This window comes from Fringilla coelebs, assembly GCF_963513975.1.
Source record: "Fringilla coelebs genome assembly, chromosome: 4".
NCBI lineage: Eukaryota > Metazoa > Chordata > Aves > Passeriformes > Fringillidae > Fringilla > Fringilla coelebs.
In genome coordinates this window covers 8,099,064-8,117,954 of record NC_140032.1, presented here as the reverse complement: position 1 = coordinate 8,117,954, position 18,891 = coordinate 8,099,064, and positions in this window count along the sequence as shown.

The window sequence follows — 18,891 nt, the reverse complement described above, 5'->3', positions numbered from 1 at the left end:
TTTTTACTGTATGAATTCCCCCAAGATCCACATAAATATCACTTTCTCTCTTGGGCTAAACCAGGTCATGAATAATAAAAGCAAACAGCAGTTACCCTCCACGGGGCCTGTAAAATTCCATGTCCTTATCCTAAGGGACTGTGACTGTTTTTTTCACAGCTTTTCCCTAGTGCTGTATGAAATGTGGTTGGACATTTGGAGTCTGTCAGCTGCTCAGTTGCCAGCCTTGCAGACTGGGATGGGGCAGTGAGAAACTGGATTACCTTGGATGATAAGTAGGCAGAGGTGACACAAAATGGGACTCACAATGACACAGCTGCTTGTGACATCATTCTTCAGAGCTGGGCTGCAGAAGGCACCTGTTTGTCAAAATTCAGGTGTTTGTGATCCTCAGGCATCACAAGAGATACACAGGGTAAGGGTGGTACACCCAGTGTTTGGGCCAGTGGAGGTCTGGGCAGGACTGGCAGAATCCCTGCAATGCCAGCCCCGGGGAAGGGTGACTCCACCTCTGCTTGTGCCTGGGCAGTGCTGCAAATGTTGTACTTTTCTGTGGTTGTACTGGCTCCAAGTTTCTGTGGGGTCCAAGCTCCAGGTTTGTAGCTGTGCCCTTGCCCTCATCTTACAGGGGCTGCAGAGATGCCACAAAGCAGCCTGGTGTGTTACTGCTTGGAACACTTCACAGTTGGAGCACTGCTGCCATTTCCCCTCTCTATTTCTTCTTTCATGCTCATAGTAGTCCGTGACTGAAAGTCAGACAGACATTCAACTGTAAAAATAAAAAGGTTTTTAGTTCACATTTTTCCAAATTTCTACCCCCCCCCCGCCCAAACCAGTGTATAACTCTTTATAATACAGCCTAGTTAATATTTCCCTTTCATTTTATACTAGCACAACACCTCAGAAAGATGGGTTGAAATAGGCAGGCTGTGCTTTAGGAATAGACTACTATTCCCAGGCAAACTGATCTTAACAAAAATATTGTAATGAAATCAATATGTATTATTACACATAATGAAGCAAAATGTATATTTTTACATATTATCTCTATTTGCTTTTTCTCTTTACATGTAGTTATAAAAATATTTATTTTTGTGCTCAGAATAACAAAATGAAAGCTCAGTGTTCAGGCTCTATCTGGTTGGCACTTATTATTTCCATATGTTAGGGTAACAACCAGATTGCTCTGCCAGTTAATTCTGTGACTTTTTCTGCACCTTTTCATCTGATCCAGCAAAGATTATTTTCTTTGCAGCTATTATTGCAAAGAGGTGACCGATTGCCACCGGGCAGAGAGTTAAAAATGAAAGGATCAATTAAGTTTATTCTTCTGGTGAGAAAATATGCACATTTTCTCAGAACATTAAATTCCATCTGAGGAACAGAGATGAGGAATTAAGATGCTTTCAATACTTTAAACAAGTCTCCCTGTTTTCAGTAGCAATGTTCTATTTGGATTTAACTCTGGTCAGAAGAGCGGCTCTGCTCACCGAAAGCGATGGCAGAATGTTCTGGTGACTCCAATGGGGCAGGGATCAAAGACAGCAGAACAACTCTGGAAGATGAACCTGATCGAGATGAAGATGACCCTGCTCATGGCAGGGCAGCTGGATTAGATGGCCTTTAAAAATCCCTTACAAATTTGTGATTCTATGAAGTTAATAAGATCACGCTTTTTATCCCCAACATATCGGAGACATCCTATGTATATGTGCCAGGTGGTGTTGCACTGGTTTGTCTAAATGCACTGCTAATCTGTGGCAAGCCTTTGGAGGTGCACACCATCACCAAGCCCAAGAAGTTCATTTGGAGAGAAAAAGTTCTGCAGAGCATTTTAAGGGAGGAGCAACATATGGTCAGTCACGTTGGGAGTTAGAGAGCGCTTTTCTCCTGAGGCACAGCATGTCACACTGGATCTTTGTCCATGTGCTTGCAACCTGTCAAGAACATACATCTGATATATTATCCATAAAAATTAGTAAATGAGGGAGGGGGCCTCCATCAGCCTTCCAGGTGCAGCTGACCACAGCTAATAGGGGCTGCAGAGATATGTCTGAAGCTCAGTCACAGCCCCACTCCTGGCAGGATCAGTTTACATTGAGCTTCGTGAAACTGAGCTCAAATGCTTACTATGCCTCACCCTACAATGCCAAACCTTGATCAATATTTAAATCTGAACCCTTTATTTCTCTTATTGAGACCTCTGATACATCCCCACAGCAGTTCCTGGCATGTTTCTCAGCTTCCAAGTTCAGAAGAGCCCACACATGCCGAGTCATCATCCTGGGAAGTTTGCTGGAGAGCTGGTGCAGGAAAACCAGCAATGTTTTGTATATATGGGTATGGAGCAAGGGGAAACAACAATGCCAGATTTCCCAGACTTCCATACACTCCTCCAAGGAGACACCCTCAACACAGCCAGGGATGCAGGAGCAGAGCTGTGACGGGCTAAGCCTGACACCAACTGCAGCAGAAATTGCCTCTTTATTTCCAGCAGTGCCTCTGCAACACAAATCCTGAGGACACACAGAGCAAGCTGGAGTAAGCAGGCAAGAAAAGGACATACTGGGGAGGGAGTTTGTGGAAAACACAGTAAGAAAAATGCTTCCCTTGGAAAGGTGTTGTAACAAAGATAAAATGCTTCAGATGTCAACAGGATACCACAGGATCCCAGAAAAACCTCACAGCTTCTCTGCTGCAGAACTGTTCATTCACAAAATAGTTTTTCTTTCTCATATTCAGGTTCTTACAGATAGTTTCTGTACTGCCAGAGCTGCACTGACCAGCAGTGTGAGACTTTTCAGAGCTGCAGCTGCTCAGGCAAAATCAGGCACCTCAGCATAAAGGGACCTTCTGTACATATATCCTTCCCTTCCCCTGACAGAGTAACTGGAGCAGTATAAGCAACTTTATATTGACATAATCCATCCCCATTGGGGGTGTTATATCATGTTAGAGAGATTTAGATGGTTAATGTGATAAAACTTGTGAATAGAGAATCTGGTAGGATCATGAATTAGTTTTTTTACTCCTTGCACTCTACATGACTCACAGTAACTCAAACTTGTAAGAATAACAGTGTATAAATTGGCCAGAACTAAGCCCCTTTGCCAAGACAGATTGGTTTTTAACTACCTGCATGCTTGAACCTTCCACAGCCACAGAAATCTGCACGAGGGTAACAGGTTTGTTCCTAAGTAACATATTATCTAAAGAAAGCACCACATATATGCCAAACTTTCCAAAGGAAACCAGTGGTTCTGGATTCTTTTATACTTAAATGCCAGTCCTGAGAAATAGTATAAGGTATCTTAAATGGGAACTGCTCTTTGTAAGGAAAATAATGATAAGGATGCAATCTCTGAAAGATACAGATTGTTCTGCAGAGGGCTGTTTTCTTATCTTCAGGACATTCTTGGGGAAGAGAAAAGAATCAAAAAAAAGTGCTGAGGAAGAAGGAAAGAGATCTAACTACCAATAGGGAGTGATGAACAGAAAGGGTGAGAAAGGACAGTCTTGGAAAGAGGCTAGAAAGTAAAAGACAACAAAGGAGGGGAAAACTGAGGGAGGCGAGGGGGAGGGGGTAGGGAGAGGAGAATGTGTGAAACAAAGGTGAAAGAAAGGGAAGAAGAAATGAAAGTGGGAAGGGAAGAAAAGCCACAATCGAGGGCTGAGATGAGTACGTTCAGTTCCTATTTTATTTACACATTTATATTCCAGTCAGTGTTTAGTAGGTGTCTCTACAGGCTGTGATTTATTATAATTTTTCCTTTTCAGCCCTGCGGAGGAAGGGGCAAAGGCCAGGAGGGGGCTGGATTCTTTGCCTAGGGCACGGCAGCTCCTTAGGCTGGCCCTGAATTCAGAGAAGTGCTAATGCTCCCTGGAGCTGGAATGCAATTAATTTTCTGTGGTACAATGTTCCAGAAAGAGCATATTTGGGGAGGCTCAGGTTTGTGATTATAGTCTACCCTCAGCCTATGAGTGAAAATTGGAGCTGCGACACCAGCTCTCCACGATGGGTTATTATTTTACACATGTGGGTTTTTGACCTGAAAATGTTTGTTTGTGTGACATTTCTGCAAGAGAAGAGGGTGAGCATCTACTTTTATCCACGTTACTAGTCAGTTCAGCCACCTGGCCAGAGTCCACTTGAATCGGCAGCAAAATCTTCTCTGACTTATCTCTGGATGCCCTTTATTTATTTATTTATTTTATTTTATTTTAAATTAAACTTTGTAAAGGTCAAATTTGGGGATTTTTTTTTAATTTAAGCAAATACTGAGCAGAGACACTGGATGATTTAGAATAATCAGTTTAAGACCACATGTGACATGTTGCTGTAGCAGCATACTTTTTCCATGACAGCTTGTTGTGTGTCACAGGGACATTTGTCACTGATCACTCAATTATCCACAAATTACAGCTTAACTTCATTTACACCATTTCCTTGTAAAAGCCAGGGCAGTCCCCCGAAGCAAATAGGCCCCATCTCCTGTCTTAGCATTGCAATCAGTAGATTATTGAAAGCCAAGAATTTAACTCACACTTATAAATATTTTTCCTTTTAAATACTTTACTACTTTACTCCTATCTTAAAGTAATGGCAATGCTTTTTGGCTGCTGTGCTCTTCAGAAGGCTTCAGAATTTTCAAAAAAAAAAAAAGCCTGTTTTTTTCATCACCGGCCAGAATTTTCTGAGGGGATTTTTTTTCAAAAAAGAAGACAAACGCTTTTTCATATGTCTCATTTAAGTTTTCTCTCTGAAACTGGAAATCTGGTCCTGGTCATCTACGACCTGAGCTGCCAGTTCAGCTATTCCTCAGCTGCTGGAGGATGGATGAGGGCATGGGAGGTGACAAGATTGTCTCAGGTAATGCAGAGTAAATTCTTACCCATCTTATTGGTGGTGGCACTTTTAGGAAATCTAGGGTGGGTTTGGACTCTGCTTTATGCTCCGGTTAGAGCTTGCTTTGAGGTTCCTGGAAACCTCAAGCAGATAGGCTGGTATTTCCAGAGCTTTTCTGCATAGTCTTTGACTACATCACATTAAAAATGTAAAACAGCTCAGACTTAAAGCATATAAAAAAGTACAGGCCTGCATATTTTCTCCAGGGCAAGAGGGCAAGTAAAGCCTTCCACTGACTACTTTTACTGGGGGCAGTGCCTCTGAAGAAGGACCAATGCCCTTTTTTTGGGAATCTGGTCCAAAACATTTCCAAAGCAGTAACTAACAAGTTGTTACCTCTATACACCTATACTACCTTTTGCTGATTCAATTCGAAAAAGAAAAAATGATTGACCATAGCAGGACTCAGTCCATTCCAACCTCCATTGTTCCGAGAAATAATTGAAAATGGTTGTACCAGGGAAGTATGACTTCATGGTGTTTGAATAAGATATGTTACCCTGTGGAAGCTGATGGAAAGAAAATAAAATATATTGAATACTATATATTTAGACCATTGTTTGGTAGGTGAAATAACATTTCCTTGTGAGTCACTGACTTTGCTTGTGGATCAATACCATGGTACAGAGGCAATAACTGCACGTAGAGCAGCTTGACTCCTCAGGAGAGAGGATTTGGATAATCTCTTAGCTGGCATGAACACCCTGGCAAAAGCAGAAGCTCCCAAACTGCCCTTCCTCAGTAAGTGGTGAGGCAGACACTGCTTTGAGAAAGGTGCTGCGGAAGCCAGGGTTTTATTTGGGGAAGGATGGGAAAAGCATCCTCATCTGGGAAGTTGGGTGGCCCCTGTTGGCTGCTAAATGACTCTGGAGCACCCCCGGTGTGCACAGGGACACCCTCTGCTCCTTCTGCCCCCAGATGTGACCAGACACAGGCAGGGCTGGAGCCCAGATCTGGACTGTTGCCCTCTCCTATCACGACTGGAGCTGTTTGACTGGGGGACAGAAGAAACTGTCTCTCAAATCCAAATAATGGGAGGCTTTGCAACTTAGAAAATCCAGCCTGAACCCTTCCAGCCACCACTGCACTCTGAGAAGGCCAGGTGTTGGATGGAGATACATTCCTGTGTTCTCCCACCAGTGTGCTACAGCTCCCAAGGGTGCAAGGCTCTTTAGACAACTGCTGGACCAGCAAACATATTTTTTTCTTTTTTTTTCTTTTTTTTTTTCTTTTTTTTTTTTTTCTTTTTCCCATCAGATTGAAGCCTAAAGGCAGTGAGAGCTGGTGAGGCAGACCCAGCCCTCAACATTTTCCCTATGGAGGAAGAGCTTTTCCCCACTGGCTTGTGGAGATTATGCAGCTTCTAGCCCAGGGAAGCTGGTAGGACCTTTCCTCTGCTGTGGCTGCAGCTGGCAGGCTGGCAATGCCCATCACTGCACCTAGGCAGGGCTGGGCTGTTCCTGACCTAACATGAGCACTCTGTGGGAGGCACATGAGCCAGAGTGGAGGTTTGGGGCTGGCTGTGGGGAGGGAGGGTGAGTAATTGCTGACACACGGCTCTTTTCTCTTGCTCAGCTTGGGTTTTGGGCTTGAAGGTACTCAGTGCATGGAATCCTCTGAAGGGTGAGTGCAATAGCTTTGAAAGAACCAAAGAAAGTCAGGCAGGGAGCCTCCATAAATCTATCAGAAAGTTAAATACTGTAAAATCTCCATGTTGTTTACCAGCTGTGCCTACAATGAAGACAGAAATAATCCTGGTAAACATGACCTTTGATCAGCAAGGTGGAGAAATTAGGTCAAGCAGATTTTTGCTTAGCTGAAAGCATAAGCTGGGGATGAAGAGAAATAAAATTAACTTCCAAAAAATGTATTAGTCTGAGAGCTCCACAGAAAACTGCTGTTCAGCATCCTGAGGCCAATTTGCTGCTCTTGCAAACCTTCCTTGCATTGAGCACCAAGCGCAGAGGGCAAAGGAACATGTGCACACAGCAGAGGAGCAATTGCCTGCTCAATGGACTGGGTTTTGATGTTTAAATTACATTACAGGGCATGCTCTGGCAAGCTTTCTGTATGACCTTGGGGAAGCCCTTCTGTTGGTTCAGGCTGGGTTATCTCCACCTGCAGAACAGGGCACAGTCCCTCCTGCCCCACGGCCGTGACACCAGGCGTGCCTGGGTCACACTTTGTAGAGGAGAGGAGGTTTCACTGTTGGCACAGGCAGCTGCACACCCAGGCCAGTGTGTGCTTGTCATCTCTGCCTTGCATGAGGGGTCATGAAATTGCTGTGAAGCTCCTCCTGAGTTTGGTCTGTGCACCTCAGCCATGTCCTGGCAAAGCAGACAGCCAGGGCTCTCTGTGCAGGCAGTGAGGTACAGCACCCCACCCTGTGCTTTGGAGGGAAAAGAGGTCAGCTCTGTGAAAACAGACCCTGGCACTTGTTATTTACACCAGCAATGTGTCCTCCTGAGACTGGCATTAGTTCTGTGGCGTCCCATTAGGATTCTGGGCTCAGCACGAGGTCACGGTGAGCCTGGGTGCCTTCCAAACACCCTATCAGCCCTGCTGAGGTTCAGGCTGCCCCGAGGGGGAATCAAGGCTCAGCATGCTCATCTATAATTAGTGGATAAAAGGATTCTCAGGAGAACTTGTCAAATGGAAAACATGCTACCTCAGAAAATGCAAATTAATAGCTGGTCAGCAGTTTTGGATGGAGCAGGAAGCCCCTGTCTTCACCCTCATCCCTGGAGCCTTATGATGGGGCCACCAACCTGAGCAAAGGCGCCCCAGTCTGAAACAGGTGAACATCCTCCCCGGATATTATTTTATATTTTTATATCTGACAAAATTTGCCAGACTCCAGGCTTTCCTGCAAGCAGCAGTTTAGCAGGGTCTGCAGATGTGTGAGCACGCAGGGGGTTAAATTAGCAAATGGGTGACATGATTTTATGCCTGTGGGCGGTTTGTTCCAAAGATCAGCTGCTCCCAAAGCAAAAGTAAACTAACAGTGTTTATTATGAGTCACTTAAGCAAGCAAATTATTAGTAGAATCTCATCTGTGGTTATGCGAGTTGGGACCTGAGGTGAAGGTTAATTATTTTTCCCCCTTAGAAAAAAAAAAAACAAAAAAAACCCACCCAAAAAACAAAAACAAAACAAAAGAAAAAAAGAAAAAAGAAAAAATAGAAAAAAAGAAGAAAAAAACCTGTGGCGCTTTAGCAACTGGCATGGGAAGATGCTTCCTGGGCCTATCCGAGAGCGCTCAGCCTGGGAGTCTCTGGGTGCTCCTCACGGCGCTGCTGGGTTAAAGAGGATGTGGATCTCATTTCGCACACCGAGGGCTCAGCTGGGTTAAAGAGGACGTGGATCTCCTTTCACACACCGAGGGCTCAGCCCCAAACCCTGACATCCCGGAGAGTCTTTTCATTAACTTCAAGGGGCCTCAGCCGGGCCCGGTGTGAAAGGCCGGGGCCTGCACAAAGCCTGCCCTCCCGCTGCCCTCCCGCTGCCCTCCCGCTGCCCTCCCGCTGCCCTCCCGCTGCCCTCCCGCTGGCCCTGACCTCAGCCGGAGCTGAGTCACCTCACTGCCGCCAGGAGCCCTCCAGAGTCCCCTCACCCCGTGGGATGGAGGGCGCTGCTGGTGGTGGGAGTTTTTCTCAGGGCAGCACCTTGTAGGTAACCAGCGCTGGTGCCAGGGTGTGCCCGGGGATGGAGAGCCCAAAAGCAGATTGGGGACTGAGAGGGGATGCTGGGGTGTTTCCTTCCCTCCCCCCTACCAGGAGCACATTTCATCCCATGAGAGCATCTCCTCTGTTGAAAGGAAAGAAAGAACCCCCTGAGGAGAGAGCCTTTTCCCATCTGGTGCCTGGGGTCAGGGTTGTCTGAGCAGGGTGTGCTGGGCTCCCTCTTGCCATGACCCTTCCCTGTCTCCAGACGTGAGCCAGGCCCATTTCGGGGTGTCCAGCATTCCTGCAGACACCAACACAGTGGCATCCCAGCCATTTTGGGTTGCTGTGGCAGCCAGCTACTGTCAAAGCTCATCCTGCTGCGTGGGAGCTACACAGGAACCAGAGACACGCTCTTGTGGGGGGAAGGCGGCACTGAGACCGACCCCAGGGCTGCCCCAAGGTACCCAGGGCTTATCAGCCATTGGTGTGACCAACCTGGGCAGGACGAGGGTGGTCTACAGGCAAAGACGGTCTGCAGGGTCTAAACACCCCTCCAAGGCTTGGGAGGAAACTGAGTCTTGTCAACTTCTTTTGGAGGGGCAGAGAGGCTGTGGGGTTGGGCTGAGCTAGGGTACCATGACAGAGGGAAGAAGGAAGAGGCCACATGAGCCCATCCCGTTGCAGAAGAGCTCAAGCGTGATAGAAATGTCCAGACTGTGGAAGTTCTCCCAGTGCACTGCTTACCCTCAGTGCTCAGTAAACAAACAACAATATAACAATGCAGATGTTTTCTGCATAAGGTAATAGAGTGTATGTCTCTTGAGTCAAATCTGGAAGCAGTTTAACCAGGCTCCTTGGAGCAGTGGCTCTGTGTTGCAGAGCACCATGGTGCTATTCACATGATTTTTAATGCAATAAAATTACACAATAATGCAATACAATAATAATAAATTAGAACAGAGACGGTTCTCAGACATACCAAATGAGGAAAGGCACGGTTTTACTCTTGCAATCCCAACTCATCCATAACCCTAGGCAAACTGCTAGATTTTTCAAGGCAGCCTTGCTAATTTTTTTCTCTCTTTCTTTCAGTGTGCCTTTTTAGGCCACTCTGGAATCATAGTTCTCTTTGGGAAAACAGTGTCCCTGTGCTTTGTTTCCCTCACTAGCGAATGCTGCAGAGGGAATTATAACTCTACCACTGCACATGAGAAAATCGGACACAGTGGTGACTTGTGCATTATTAAACTGGGGCTTTGCAATTCATTTTCCCAAGGTCCAGCAAGAAATAGGTGCTGTCCTGTCCTGGGAGACAAGATAGGAAATGTGAATTTCTGAGAGCACAAACTCGGGTGAAGAGCTGGTAAAATGTACTTGCAGCCCAGCTACAGGGCAGCCAGCAGGCCTCGGAACTCCTTGTCCCGGGGAGTTACAGCTCTTTGCTTTTCCTGCCTGGTCTCTGCCAGCAGTGGGAACTCCTCGATGCCATTCCCCAGAGCAATGGGGAACCTGTCAGCTCACAATCCCAGTACCACAGCCTTCACACCCAGAGAGACGCTCCCCCGCCCTCCCTCCTTTCCTGGTCCCTAAAATGTCTCTATCTCAAGGAAAAGCAGTTTAGCGCATCAGCAGTCATGTTCAAATTCCAAGGCTAAGCACGGAGCCTGGGAGAGAGAGAGGGGCAAAAAAAAAAAAAAAAAAAAATCAGGTGCTTCTCAAAAACAATCAACCTGATTCACATGCAGCTCAGCAGCTTTTTTGATGGCTCAATTCCAGATTTCACAGCTATTCAATAGTTCTCTTGTGTAGCTGATCCTTGTCTTAGAATTCAGCACAACTCAATCCATTTTCCCTTTTCTTTCTATAAACACCCCCCTCCTCCTCTTCCCCTCCCTTCTTTTTCTTGATTTACATCTCTAGGGAGATGGGAATGTGAGGGAGAAGCTTGTAGCCTTCCTTCCTGGGGGGCCTTGAACTGGTGTCCCCTGTCTCAGGTTCCCATTGTCCCCGCTGCACAAGCCGCAGCCCCTCTGCACTCCAGCCCTACTCAATTGGAATTTAAATGCTTCATGATTGTTGTCTCACAGAATAGGAAAGTGCTGCATTAAAGAGTAAATTACAGCAGACAAGTAACTGCCTTGGGAAGGAGTGTGAAAGGAGAGATGAGACCAGCACAATGCCCGTTTGCAAAAGAGGTTTTTTCCAAAGATGAAACAATCTTCCTGGTTCAGTCTCCTAAGGATAAATATGATGTGGACAGCCTAGGTATGGGGCTTTGTCTGGAAGGAGACCTGCTGCATGCTCAGGCCAGAACAGGCCTATGATGTGCATCTTGGACTCAGATATGAACTGTGTCTTACATGGGCTCAATGCAGGCACTTTAATGTGATCTAAAGTACTAAGCAACTTACAAGGAAATTAAGAGAAGAGGTTTACTCATCTCCTAGCTTTTGCTGCTTTCAAAGCACAGGCAAAATATTGAGTTTGCTCGTGGTATCTCCCACTTAGTGCTGGGACCACCCCAGAGATCATCATCCTCTCCTTAGCCCCTCTGGTGATGACCATTTGTTGTTTAAACAGTCTATTTGTGCCACTGGGACCCTTTCTCCCTTCCCTGTGCTGTATCTACCTCAGATTTGCTTCTGCTTAGTCCAGCCTCCACTTTAGTCACCCCTAGGACAGCCACATCGGACCCTGAGATATTTTTCCAGGTGAGGTCTCTATGAGAGCAAGATGCTGAGCTGACTCAGCATGGAGCTAGCAATACCCTTAGCAAAGAATTGTTTTCTTGCCTGAAGGACAAATTGTGCCCTGGTAGTAATAGAAAGCAGCCTGTGTCTTCTTGTGAGTTACAATGATGCTTGCAGCTACATTGCTCATTTGTGTAAGATGGGGTTTCTCCACCAGGAGTGGCAGAAAAGAAAGGCTTTGACACTTGAGGAAAGCACAGGGAACTGTTAAAATTATGATTAGCATTCATCCAGAGCATCTGAAAGAGGAACAAAAATGAATTAGTCTCAGTGGCTCAGCCACAGTGCCAAGATCAGAACAGAGACCAGCCACACAAAAAGGGAGCAAAATTCAAGTATTTACCCTTGAGAGATATTGAAGACATCTGTCTCCTTAACATTTTAGTCACCTTTGCAGAGCCTGTCATATTAATAGAGGATTCATGAATTAAACCAGCCAGGTGGTGTAAAGCATAGGTCACAGAAGTCCCAGGAAAAGCATCAAAAAATGGCATGTTCACTGAGACAAGAGAAAAAAAGATCAGGAGAGTTTCTCTCCCCTTTGCTCAACAGCATATGCCTTTCAAACTGTTCATTGAAATAAGGTGCCATGGACACACAGGAAAATAATGCACAAATATGATTAAAAGATGAAAAAACCCCAATGTGCACACACATACTCAGAGGCAAGCAGGCAAGCACACAGTCCTTCCTACTCCAAGATCACAGTGTATGCTTTCCCCCGAGCCGGCTCCGAGTGGCTCCTGTTTAATTACTCCTCTGGAACCACTGGAGAAAAGGCTGTGCCAACAATTCTCTTTTTTTTTTTTTTTTTCATTTGAAACTACATGTGAGAAATGCCCCTTGGCTCAATGTTGAAAATGAATGTCTCACTGCTGAAATAATTTTTTCTTACTTTTTTTCCCTGTATTTTTTTTATTTAGTGATTGCTCTGAAACGAGGCTTTTCAGATGGCCTTCACCAGGACTGTGATACTTCTCCTTGCCTTTTTCATGTTGGGAACCCCAATATTGTGAATAAAATTGGAATGAACACAACCTATTGTTCACAGTGAGAATAGTCTGTATTTCACTCAGAATTGGGTCTACTTTTGGAGTCTACAACCAGGTGCTCTGCAAAGCACATCAGGATTTACTGAAGTCCCACAAAAGTGACAGCATTTTGTCCTTCTACACCCAACTCTACATGTAAGTTTTGGAGACAGGGAATAATTTTTTTTAAAATGTCTTTTCCTAATCAGGTGTCCTAGTTCTCTCAACTTGCCAGACTCAACACTATATTGATTCAGGGCCTTGTGGCCAAAACCAAATTCTGCTGAAAACAATAGGAAAACTAGGCTTGGAATCAACACAGGCACAATGCAAAATAATTTGCTCCGAGGACTTTTGAGGACACCCAGCATGGTGTCATCAGAGGGCTGGCACCCTCTTGGAGGCCTGCAGCCAGCTCAGGGTATGCCAGCACCCTTCCATGGCCATGCCTCACACCTGCTCCCATGTCCCACAGCACATGGAGCTCTGCTGGGAGGCCACAGGTGAGAAACCTCTTCCAAGTATTTGAAGAGCTGTGCCTTTCCAAGAAGGCATGGATCAGGACAGGAGCCAGCCAGGAGATGATCTAGGGATGTAATAGATCATTTCAACTCCCACTCTCTTTAGGCATTTTCTCTTACCAGAGACAGCAGCCTTTGACCTGCTCATGTATTGTCACCAGAGCTGTGGCCATATCCTTTGGGCAGGTGAGACGTGGCTGTGGTCTATGAGGAGACAGCTGATGGTGCCCAGAGCCAGAACAGAGGTGGCAAGCACTGAGATCCCTCTTTCTAACTTTTCTAGGGGGCAAACTCCCAGTAGCAGAACCTCCAGCCCCTGTGTACCCCTTCTCTTTGCTTGCTCCAAGGTCCTTAAATTTCCTTCACTGCCCTAAAAAATGCCATCTCCTCTCAGGTGTGCCCTGCCTGCTGCACTCATCCAGTTGCCCCAGTCCTGCAGGATTTCTGCCTACTACAGGCAAGAAATTTGCACAGATGTCAATTAAACCAACCCAGTGGTGCCTCCAGATTTCTGCTAGCACTGAGAGCACTGGCAAAGAGCTGCAGCATCTTCAGTGCTGTCTGCCTCTACCTCCCAGGCAAATGCAAATACCAGGCTCCCAAGCACCAGCCCTCACTTTGAGTTTCTCTGCTTTGCCTGCTTGTCTTCCAGCTCTTTAGCATGTCTTGAATGTGGCTTATTGTCCGCTAATAAAGAAAAGAGCATTGCTCTCCAGCAATGGCAAGATCCCAGCTTTCCTGCCCTGCTGCAGAGCCAATTCCAGTCAGGGAAAGCAGCTATCACTGGAGGTTTTAAATAAACCAGCACTCCCCCAAAAAACCCCTCCTGTTATATAATGCTCTTCTTCCTCTCCTTTTAATGAAAACAACCAAGTAACTGTCTATTTTTACTATGTTAGGGACAGATCCAGCAGCCCTCACTTGTACATGCCCGTCTGGAAATCAGTGGGAGCTCTGCCTGCATGGGAAAGAGCTGCAGGACCACGATCAGGAGTGACTAACATGAAATAGGGCTCCCCACTTCGGTCTGGGAGAGGCCAGAAAAACACGGGCCACAACATGGAGCACATTTTGCAAGTGACACTTGGTGTTAGCCAAAATATACATCAATACGAAGGAGGCGTGTGGTAAAAGGCACATTCCTTTAGCACACTATTACTGTAATATCCCAGTGCCTCCACATTAATTTGTTCCCAGGAAATTCCATCATCACTATTTCGAGCTTGTGGCTGTTCAAGCCACTCAGGATGATGGGAAATTACCCTACTCAGGAAAACAGAATAATAAAAGCAGTGATTATATTTGCCTTTATCCTTAGTTTGCACACTCTTATCAATCTCTGGTGAAATATTTTTTAGTATAGAAGGATTCCAATGATGTTCTTAATAAACTTTGAAAAATTAGCCAGAAGGGAGGGTGGTTTCTTTTTTTCCTGCAAAGTCCAAAGAATAATAATGTCCCCAAAGAAATTCCCACAACAAAATGTTTAGAAAAACTTTTATTAAAAGGGATACTCTGCTCCAGAAGAGCTGAGCATATGCAGTAGGATCACTGCCAGGCTGAATCAGACCTGCCTGTGCTAGCCCAGTGGTCAGAGCATCTGGCCATTGGGTCCAATGCAAGCAGTGCTGACTGCTCCTAAAGAAAGCGAATGTGGGCTGACCTGCTGTGGATAAAATGTCCTTCTCAGCTTGGTAATTAGACTTCCTGAGCCTAAAGGATCATATCTCTTCCAAAACACATTGTGCATCCAGACCTTAATGCTCTAGCAGTTATGGATGGTTCCACATATCCACAAACCACCACCACCAACAACAAAAAATAACACTACATAGATCTGTCAGTGTTTTTATATGGCAGAAGTTTCACAGTTGAATAAATATCTCATTCTATAATACCTTTTCTGATTACAAATGAAGCTACTAAGAAAATCAAGTTACTGCTGCAGCCCTGTGCTGTCATCCTGTCCCAGCATGTGTCTTGAGCATCCATACACGCAATGGAGATTACCAAAGAGTCTGTTCTCACATTCCCCATGTCAGTGTGCTTATCTTTTATTATTTAAAAACACAGCTATTTTTGCATGGAAAAATAGAGCTGAAAACCTGTTCTGCCTTTGCCAACTGACAAGTGACTGATCCTTTATGGGTTCTGTTACTGGTGGGTTTGGCAGGGTCCTGCCTTCACAGAGAGCATCCCAGACACAGGAGGCAGCTCTGAATGAAGGTGCCTGATGTGCTGCTACTGCTGATTACTGTGTGCAGAAAACCTTTGCACACATGCTGGGAGGCTGAGGATGAGTGCAGGATTCTAATTTTAGCAAGGCAATTGCATCTTTTTCATTTCTAGGATTTGTGTGTGTATCGGCATGTTAATATAAACACTGAAAGGAACAGTTGATGGCTGGGAAATGAGAGGCTGTAGTCAGATATTGAGAGTTTCTAAGAAAGAATGTACATATAGGTCTGCTCAGTCAGTGTTGCTTTGGCTTTTGCTTTCTGCCTGGAAGGGGCTGTGTGTGTTGTATTTCGAAAACTTTCAAACTTCCACTGTCCTGCTCTGTACTGTTGTGATGCTCCTATTCCACTGTATTGATGTTTGGGAAAACAGCAGAGGAGCAGGAGAAATGGATTTATAAGAGAATGCTAACTAAATTTGAAATGCACAGCACTGGCTTTCGACTGTACTGCCAGTCAGTATGGTCCAAGAAGTTATCTCCTCATTACTGGCACTGAGGTGACTGTGGTTTCATTTATAATTAAGATGTTCTGAATAGCTGCTTTGCTAGTGTTGCCACAGAACTAAAAGCTCAGAACAGAAAACACAAGTTGGAGTAGTCCTGAAACAGAACTGGCTTTGTAGTTTTCACAGTGAAATGAAACACTTGGGAAAAAAAATGGATGAAATTCATCCAAAGCAGAGTCAAACTGATTCAAAATCCGACCCCAAACTAAATGTTAATTTCCTGATATTATATTTAACCTTTAACTAAGGCAAACACAGGTATTCATCAAAAGACTTTTTTCAAATGAGAGATTTTATTTTTAATATATCTGAACAACTATTATTCCATTTTCTTTTTCCCAGCCAAGCTATTCATTAACTCTTAATACTGTGTTGACCTGAAGTTACAAACTGGGTCAGCCTGCAACACTTCTCTGACCTCCCAACAAATTCCTTTGTTTAGCCATGTACAACTTTCCCTCTCTCATCCAGTGGTGTGTGAAGGATGGACACCATTGCTGTCTGGGAAATGCTGTAAAACAGAGAAGTGAAATGGCACTGTGAGCATGACATTTTTATTACTTAAGCCAAGTACTGCTGAGAACTGTGGCAGTCTTTCGACTGATTTTGATGCACTCTACATCAGGCTGTTATTTTGATGGCTTCACCTTCACTTTGCAAATAAACATGATGGGAACAGAGTGAGCCTCTCTGGTAAACACACCTCCATGCAAATCCTGCTCTCTGTACAGGGGATCAGATTTGTTTATTTTTTACATGGCTCCTCTGTACCTGCCTTTTCCCCTCTCTTAGCCATCACTGAACAGAGGCTACATAAAACATCAGGAGCAGATCCAGCCCCTCAGGTAGTGGTGCCCATCTTCTCAGCCATGGCCACAACTGCAAGACAGTGGTCACACCAGCATTGCAGGTAGCCCACATATTTTAGGTGGAAAAGCCTTCCTGGGTTCAGACCATGCTTTGCGCACCTCTCACGCTCATGTTTCACCTTGGGGCAGCAGTGCCTGCATTAAAACTCCATTATTGCCACAGGTGCATGGCTTAGGAGGAAACTGGGGTGCAGAGGTTACTGGGCTTGTCCAGGCTGAAGAAGGAAGTTGCAATCAGAAATAAGAATAATTAAGGTCAGCTTTCCTATCAGTTTATCACAAGCCCTGAATAAAGCCCAGCCAGCCAAAAGCTGGGACTGAGTTATCGCCATTGTACAAGGTACATTTGCTGGTGAGTTACTGCCACATTTCTGCTGCAAATTTCAACACCTGAAGGAAAAAAAAACCAACCACAGAGGAGTGAGTTTAGATGCACATTCTTACTTAATACTTATTTCCATCAAACTGTCACCAAACCCACTCTGTTCAGCACCATCAAATGGTTATTTCAAGTCCTGTATAGCCTTTCCATTAATTTTTTTTTAGTCTTTTTTCCTGTCTTCTGATTTATTATCTTTAACCTTTGCAGACCCTTTCTGCTTAACTTAGAATATTGTATGCCCTAAATTTAAGGATTACAAAAGGACTGGAAGTGATTTAAGAATCTGACTCATTTCATGGGGTAGAAAATTGTATCTTTTCTCTCTCCACATCAGAGGCCATGCTGTTGGAGACAGACACTAAGCAGTGAGGGGAGACCCGTATTTTAGTCAGGCCAGGGTCTCTGCTCTGCACAGCTAACACATTAATAACCACACAGCAACCCTGCACTACATAATGAACATGTGGAAGCACTTTTACTACTTCGATAGGATCTCTGAGCCAAAGAAGAAGTTGTCTGATTTGTCAGCATCTGGGAAGCAGCTCCATTGAGACATGACTGTATTAGTCCTAGCTATATGCAGCCTTATTAAAGACTTATGCTTTAAGTCTGCCTGTAATAAAAACCTGCTCTGGTAGGAGCTGGGCTTCCTTACCTTACACAAGATTCCTATTTTTAAAGGAAGGTTAGTAATATTTTATAATGAACTGATGAAACGCTTCAAGCTCTTAATTCACCTGCATGTTTTTTGTTGATGCATAGGATCTTAGCTGGGTTTTCTAAAAACCTAGAGGTTGTGGTCTCTGTCAGGAAGACCAAATGGAAACCACTGGCAAACCACAGTGTGACCACAGCAGAGAGGCAGAGTTAAGAAACCAGTGGCCCTCCCTGAAGTGGGCCATATGATGAAAAGTGTCCCCAGGAGAAAGAAGCCTGGAAGTTAACTGGTATCCATGACACAGAAGGCTTTACTAACAAGGGGTTTGGGCTGACTGTCAGGTGGATGCCTGCATTGCCCAGCAGCATTTGAAATCTGTGGGCTATTGTTGGTGGCAGAAGCACTAAGCTATCTCTGACAACTTGGCTGGCTTTTCTGGTATGCAGAATCCCATGTTTAAGTGGAGCTGCACTGATTTATATTTACTAGAAATCCAGTTTGAGACTGTGCTGTGGAAGCCAGGTCTGATACACGTTGGTTTGGCTGAGTTATTATTCCTCTGACATGGCTTGCTGCCTGGATTTAGTTCTTCCCAAAACTCACGTGTTCTTCATTTGTATTCTATGGCCAACCTGGTCTCCATCAGGCAAGGCCAAAACCAAGATTAGAAAGATTGACATCTGCTGATGGCTGCCTGGTGGTTTTTCTGGAGTGCTTTATCAACTCTGTCACAAGCAATAATAGGAAGGAGAGGAATCCTAAAGGTCTTGGAGAGCCTTTGAACCTAATTCCCCTTGGCTGACTGCTGCAGCCATTTCCCCCTGCCACAATCACCTCTGCCGTGCCAAGGGCTGGGCTGTGAGTCCACTTTCCCCTCCTTACTGTAGAGCAGCTTTGCAGAGAGCCTGGAAGCTGCTGGAGCTGCGGCTCAGAGGTGATTAATGCCCGTTTCTGGGCCAGCAAGCGCCCGCCATTCACATTCAAATATCGCATCGCTCCTCCAACCACAAGAGACATGGGCTGGGGGAAACGCTGAGGACCCTTGTGGCAGTGTCTGCTGGAGTCTTGTTTGTGCAAAGTTTGCCAACAACAGCCCTCATGAGGACTACAGAGGGATTTTTCCTCTGGGGATTAGTTCTGAGGTTCAGCTGGGGAAACCAACCTCTCTCTCCTTTCTCTGTGCGATGCCCCTTGAGGCTCGCAGACTTCTCAGATACTTTGTGTGGTGTAAGGAGATATTCTCTCCCAGTATGCTGGATTTGTTAAAATATGCCTGGCAGGACAGCAGAGATAGTTTTCTTTGCTCAGGGAGGGATGGTTGCATGGCAGGAGGTCAGACAAAGCAGATAGCCTGGTATGGCAGA